Below are 7,947 nucleotides of genomic sequence, written 5' to 3' on the forward strand. Positions count from 1 at the left end.
CTCTCTCTCTCCTAAATGAAAAAAATTCTATTGTAGTAGACCCCTGCTATTGTTTGAATGCATCGTCTGCTAATGCATCCTATAACTAATGGTACATATCAATAGTAGTAAGATATTGGAAATCTAATGTGGCTATGGTATTTAGAATCAGGACTTTGACAAATGATTCTGATTAAACAGGTCATTAGGGTGGGGCTCGTGTGATTGAAAAACCAATGACTTTATGAGAAGGAAGTAGAAAGTCAGAAAGCAATATATCCATGCATAGTCTCCATTTCCTGGCATGTAGTATGCTATGCTGCCTTGGGACTCTGTAGCAAGATGGCCATTGCCAGGCATGATCCCTCAATGTTGAAGCTGATATTAGTTACTTTCCTTATCATTGTGTCAAGCTAAACACTTGAGAGAAAGGTGTATTTTGGTTCATCATTTCAAAGATTTCAAATCATCACAAAGGGAAGGACATGTCAGTGCACATCATGAATGCCACAAAGAGACAGAGCAGGGAGATCAGGAATGAAAGAGAGAGACTGCTTAAGTCCAGAGGCTCTCTCATGTCTCATCTGCTCTTTCAGCCTATGGAATTGTTCTGTCTTTATTCAGTTTGGGTCTCTCCCTCATCATTAAACCTCCCTAGAAAGAATATGACAGGAATTCCAAGAAACATTACTTACCCATTTCATAAAAAATGCTTTAAACATAATAAAGTTGACAATCAAGATTAACCATCACAGATTTCTAGAACTCGGATTCAAATCATCCTCTATTATTTGTAAATTAGCCTGCTTGGGATATTTTCTTGTAATTTAAAGGCAGTAATGTGCCACTGTTGAGAAAAGACTTTCTTGGTGTTTTAAAAAAGTACCCTGAATTCTTTTTCCCCCTTTAACACTGCCATAGAGCATGATCCCAGAAGGCAGGGATTCAGTCTCCTGAACTCAATGCACCCCACGGAGCATTCCGAGAATGAGTCCACCACTGAGTACCTTCTCTCAGAAATTATAAACAAAAAGAACTTAATAGAATTTAGCGTTCTTTCTTGTCACCTTTATTAGACAGAACAAGACAAACAAATTCAAAGAAAAAAGTCATTTGATTTATTCTAATTCTGATTCCTAGGACATACTGTTGTTTGAAGAGATGCAGAGGAAGAGGGAGGAAAAAAGGAGTAAAAAGTGAGAGAAATAATGACAAATGTTTCAATAAAGACAAATATTTCAATGTATCAGTTCTTTGAAAATAGCACACATGGATTGCCCCAGGAAGGGGAAAGGGTTAAGATCTCCTGGGTAAACTGGGGGTAGGGAATAGAGGGGAGGGGATGGGAGATGACAACATGACGGTTTGAGACAGCCGAGATGGGGGAGAGAGCAATGAAAGAGATGTCTTGACAGAAAGTACCATTAAGGGCATGGGGAGAAATCTCCAGGTACGGAAAACCCCCAGGAACTCACAAGATTGTCCCCAGCTAAGACTCATAGCAATGGTGGAGAGTGTGCTTGAACTAGCCTTCCCCTGCACTCAGATTGGTGTCTACCCTAATTGTCATCATAGAACCTACATCCGGTGATTGATGGAAGCAGTTGCAGAGACCCACAGCTAAGCACTTGGCCAAGATCCTGGAGTTCAGTGGAAGAGAGGGAGGAGGAACTATAGGAGCAAGGGGGTCAAGATCATGATGGGAAAAAACGACAGAGAGAGCTGACTCATGCTAGTGGGAGCTCATGGACTCTGCACTGACAGTTGGGAAGCCTGCATAGGACCACAGTAGGCCCTCTGAATGCGGGTGACAGTTGTATGGCTTGATGTGTTTGTGGGTCCCCTGGAAATAGGACCAGGACTTATCCTGGGTACACGAACTGGCTTTTTAGAGCCTGTTTCCTATAGTAAGACATCTTACTCAGCCTTGATGTGGGGGAGAGGGGCTAGGTCCGGTCCCAACTTGGTATGCCAGTCTGTGTTGACTACCCAAGGGAGGCCTTATCCTCTATGAGAAGGGGATGGGGATGGGATGTGGGGAGGTAGAGGGGAGCAGAAGGGGTTGGTATGTAAAATGAAATACATTTTTTAAATAAAAAATTACATTAAATAAAAAGAAAATAGCTCAACGAAGATTCCAGAGCTGAGGTGCTTAATACGAGTCTAAAATATTCTTGAAGGGCAATAATTATATCATTAGTTTTTGAATTTATGGATGAAATTAATTATAATTATCATGTGTAACACAGCAATCAGAAATATTTTGCAAGTGGCCAAACTAAATCTCCACAAATCCATTACCTTATTAAATTATTTTCATTAAGACAAAGCCCAGCTTTGTTTCTCAGGCTGGCCTGGAACTCAGGATTCTCCTGATTTGGCTTCCTGAGTATCAGGGTCTAGTGGTATGTGCCAGGATGACTGGCTTCATAAGTTTGTCAATTTTATTACAAAAATTAATAATTTTTAAGGAGTAAGAGCACTTCAAAAATTTTAAGTATTTATCAGTAATACTGTATATTGTTATTCATTCTAGTAAGCATGCTGTAAAATCGATCTGAGGTGACTGAGACTTTCATTTGGAAATTTATGTCCTTAGATTAGCACCTTCCCCACCTCCTTCCTCCAAACTGCCTCTGCCTCCTGTTACTGCCCCTCTACTGTCTACTTACCAGTCCTTTTTGACAAGTGAAATCTCATGATCTTTGGCTTTATTCCTGATGACATCCTCAGACACACACTTCGTCTCCTATTTTTTCTTCCTTCCTTCTTTCCTTTCCTCCCTCCCTCCTTTCTTTCTTTCCTTTTCTTACTTTCTTTCTTTTTTTCTTCCCTCCCTCAATTCTTCTTTCTTTCTTTCCTTCTGTCTCTCCCTTCCTTCTTCCTTCCTTTCTTTCTGCTGTCTGTCTGTCTTTTATTGAAAATATATTCTTTTCATATACTATATCATGATTATCTTTTCCCCTGCTCCACCTCCTTCCAGTAGTCCCCCTCCCCTTCTCCATCAGGATCAACACCCTCCTTAGAAAACAAACAGGCAGCTAAGGGATAATAATAAAATAAGATTAAAAACAAAACCAAACAAATCTTAATACTACAAAACAAAAAGAAAAAGAAAAGCACAGGAAACACGTATAGAAGCAGAGAGATACATGTTTATATCCACAGGAATCCCACAAAAGCACAGAACTGCAAGCTACAAAATACACACAAAAGATCTCTAAGTTAAAAAAAAAAAGTGCCCTCAAACAATATTATGAGACAAAGAACCTAAAAAAAAAATGCCTTAAAGTTCACTCTTTACTGGGCATGAAACTTACCCATAGAGTGGTTTGTTTCTTCAGTGAGACTATCTTGTAGAAAAATAATAAGATTAATTGTTTTCAATTGGGTATCAATTGGAGATAGCTTATTGGGTTAGGGATGGGGGCTTGTGTCCATTTCTCTGCTCAGGTCTAGAACACCATCTGATGTAGGCTCTGCATGCCCCGTACAGTTTGTCCCCATCTCAGTGAGTTCATATGTACTTCAGATCTGTTATATTTAGAAGGTCTTGTTTCCCTGGTGTTCTCCATCCCCCCTGGCTCCTCAACTCTTTCCACCTCCTCTTCTACAGTGTTTCCTGAGGCCTGTGGGGAGGGGTTTGGTGGAGACATCCCATTTAGGGCTGAATGTTCCAAGATCTCTCACTCTCTCCATATTTTCTGGCTGTGGGTCTCTGTATTTGTTTCCATCTGCTTTAGGAAGAAGCTTCTCTGATGATGGCTGAGGAAGACACTGATCTATGAGTATGGCAGAATATTGTTAGTAGTCATTTTATCATTACACTCCTTATACAGAGGAGTGGTATTTGATGTTCCCCTATGTGTCTGGTCTATTTAATCAATGCACTATTCTAACAAGATTTGAGTTAAAGAAAAAGTGGAGACATTGTGTTAGATAATAGAGATTGCCCTACGCCCACACTATATAGACTTCACATTCTGTATCTCTTATTAAAGGTTTCTTGCTGTTTTTGTTTGTTTGTTTTTACTTTACTTTCTTAAGATAGGTTTTTGGTAGAGAATGATAACTCCCCCATCTCATAGTTCTGGCCCTTGAATAAACCTGCTTTTTTTTCTCAGATTTTATGTACTGGCTTTTGAGAAGCATGAAGATTAGTAAGGTTTACATAACAAACTTACTATCTCTCTGTTCAACCAGGTAGTGATAAAGTTCCATTGCTTCTAAATCATTTCATTATATCACCTTCAACATAAGTAAAAGCTTATCTCTGAAATTATGCATAAAATGTACATTTTTCTTTCAGGCATATGGATCTCTGACAGGATACCAGAGTCTTCTAATTCTGACACATCTTCTGATGTCAGAACCATAGCACAGTCTGCAATTCTAGGGGGGGTGGTGTTGAAATGCGGAAAAATCCTACCTCTAAATGACTGGTCTTGACAAGTTGGACCAGAGAAGCTATGTTGGAGCTAGCATCGCCCCAATCTTCTCTTGGCATCTCTATTTCCATTGCCTTTGATCTTCCTTCTCTCCCAAAGTAACACTGAGAGGGGAACTTCATCTAAAATGACCTTATCTGACGGATGAAACTTCTCCCAGAGAAATGCGGTTGACTCTGGGCTCCTCCTTTGGGATTCCAGCTAAATAACAAGGTAGATAATTAGCATCAGAGAAAAGACTGTCCAGGCTGACTCCATCTCTGACTCTGAGGGCATCTCTCAGAGAATACTGTTGTTTGTGCTTCGGATCTCTTTACAATCCCCACACATCAGCCTTACCCTTTGAGATAGTCTATAATCTCCAGTTCTCTCTCAAGTCAAGAGGGTGGAGGAGCTTATAAATCTTTTTGACTTCTGTGGTAACCTCAAGCCTCATTCCTCCAGCAATAATGGTTATTAATGACTTTGCATACTTTTCTCTTAGAGTGAGTCTATTATAAATTGAGAAAGGGGAAGATTCATCTTACTCCTATAATGGCATGTTATTGCAGGGGTGTCCAACATTTTAATTTTGTAACACAATGGTGTCATCTATAAAATTTATACTTAAGAGACATACAATAAATTTACCAAAATGTTACAAAAAAAATCTCATGAATCTCTTGATGTTCTAAGTTTTCTACTCTATGTTGGGCCACAGTCATAGCTGCCTTATCTGCAATAAAGATTATGTTGTCCTTTGGTCTTGGGTTAAAAGTATCTAAAGAAGGACCCTGTCAAGCATTTCTAATGTAGGGCACTAGATCCTGGGTCTTCTTGTAGAGGGCATGGTTTGATTCTCAGTACTTCCCTGACAGTTCACAACAGTATATATAGTTCCAAGGGATCTGACATCCTCCTCTGGCCTCCAAGGCCACAACATGCCCATGGTACACATATATACAGGCTAGCAAAAACATTCATACATATAAAATATCATTTAAAAATCCAAAAAAGAAATTAAAAAATCTCTAGAGTAGATTGTCTTCACTGTGATTTATGGCCTTAATTTCTACCCACAGACTGTGGTTACTGTCACTGTGTAGAGTAAGTCAATACCATCTGCAAGTCCCAGTACAAGGCTAATAAACTTTCATAAAGGGCTAGTTTGCAAATCTGTTCAACTTAGCAGGCCATCTAGCTTCTCTTGCACTTTTTTAATGTTGCCTCTGCAGTGTGAAAGCAACCATATATAAAATCCAAAAGGAACAAACATGGCTACATTCCAGGGAAACTATTTACAAACAGCCAGTTGGACAGATTTTAGTCTGTGAGCCACAGCTAGTCAAATCCTGTTCTAGGCAGCAATAGCTTTCAGCAGGAAAATTCAACAGAAACCATAGATAACTTTATCTGTTGTTGTCTATTCTTATCCTCTAATTCAGCAGCTTATCACAGATTTATTACTAAGAGTCTGGACTAATTTTGTGTATGCAGGAAATGATATGGTGATAGTCTTTCTATTAACCATGTTAACAATAGGAAAACTTTGTATTTCAGAGATTCACCAGGATAACTCATCCTCATGTTGCAACCCATCCTTAGCATAGTTTCAGTGCATTTTATATTTTTGCCGTGTTGCTTTCCATGTTAAGTCCTGTGCTATTTATTGCTTTCCTGTTCAGGTCATCTTCTATTGCCTATTCCCAGGGCTAAGTAGCACGTACACAACTGATCAATATTTTTGACTCATAGTGGCTCAGACATAGCCATTCAAAGGCATTGGCAGCTCTCTACATATCTGTTAGTGAGCCTATAGTAAGAAATCATGTCAATTCTCACTCTCACCTGTCTTTGGCTCTACTATGTGTACTAGATTTTTTTTTTGCATGTGTGTATGTGTGTGTGTATGTGTGCTAAATGCTAACACCACTCACATAGCTGATATTTGGCCATTTACACTCACCACATGTCCATAACACATACATTAAACTAGGGAACTAATTGTTGGCAAATCGATTCTACCATTTTTATTTACATAGTAAAGCCAGAATGTTTATCTACTCTTCAAAGAAGCCTATTATTAATTTCCGGCTTTCACGAATTGCAAACAGCTACTTACTACATGCAGTTGATGGTGCATGTTCATTCCAAGACTAATAAGAACAATTACCAATATTAGTTAAAGTGTAATTGTCATCATGTTTAAATATGTCCCCAGCAATGGCAAGATTTGAATCAAAGGATACAGAAGCAATTACCTAGTTATAATTGTTGTCGAATGCTGAGGCACTCGAAACACTTTCTGACAATCGTTAAACTCTCATTCGGGCACAAATATAATTGTGCGACAGACATATCTATTTTTTTCTAAGAATACACTTGGCAACACTCTTCAGTGTCTTTGTGACCAGATTCTGAAATGTCTTTGTTTACTGTGTGCTTTTGTTAGGATTTTGAGTATGATGTCATTATTATATCCAGAAAGCAAACAGCAGGAAGCAAGGTTTGAAACTCCTAAGTGAGAGCACGGTGAACAGGTCATTCCAGAGGCTTGTGATCCGCTCTCCCCACTCCGTCACTCGAGCACACTGCTTTCCTTGCCCTGCCACTTGGCCCTTGTACCCATAATACTCTCTGTGTTCCTCAAATTACTGTCTGGACTTAGCAGAGAGCACCTCACAATTCACGTTTGAATCCTTTCAAATAAACAGGGGATATTAAACTGAAAGAAGCCACCAGATTTTGTGAGTAACTGTACACTATCTACAAACCATTCTCAGGGATCCCCTCAGTATCTCAGAGTATTTATTGTGGGTGTTTTATAATGTTTATAAGTTTGCCTTGTAAACATGATCTCAGCTTCACTGTTGCAATGTCAGATTTACCTCATCTGTAGTCCAGCATCTTCTCCAGGCTTTGACCTGCCTTTCACAGTAATATGGGAGCACCATGGAAGAAGGGAGGCGTCAAGGGTAATTTTGAAATTGTGTTTGCACCTTGTGATGCCGGTGAAGTAGAAGCTACAACTGCAATGCAAGCTGCAATTTGCCCCCAGGAGGCATTTGCTTATTTCTGAAATGTAAACAGCTAAAAATGCACTCACAGGAAGTAAGATCTGAGTGGAGCACAATTACTTATGCATTAATGCACATCTATTGGGTGCTAGGACTGCAGAGTGCAATAATAAGACTCCTCTCATTCATAATATGAAGCATAATCCTCTGCTAGAAGGTTATGAAATAAGATTCACTATTCGATATTGCTTTTTATATTCACGTGCACGAGCTTGCCACAGCTTTACTGAATGCTGGCTTATTCTACTGAGTATCAACTTTATGTATTTTGCTGTAATTTGATTACTAATTTGCATAATATGTACTTATACTTTCTGGGGCTTTTTATATTTGTTTACTTACGTATATGGGGAGAGGAAATGTGATATTCTAGAATAAAATGCTAGATTATATATTAAAAACAAGCCATGCTTAAATAATTTAAAAGAACTCTCTCGTTCAGTTACAAATACTTTGTCCTGTGC

The sequence above is a fragment of the Peromyscus californicus genome, unplaced genomic scaffold, assembly GCF_007827085.1.
Source record: "Peromyscus californicus insignis strain IS unplaced genomic scaffold, ASM782708v3 Scaffold_1__1_contigs__length_55948999, whole genome shotgun sequence".
NCBI lineage: Eukaryota > Metazoa > Chordata > Mammalia > Rodentia > Cricetidae > Peromyscus > Peromyscus californicus.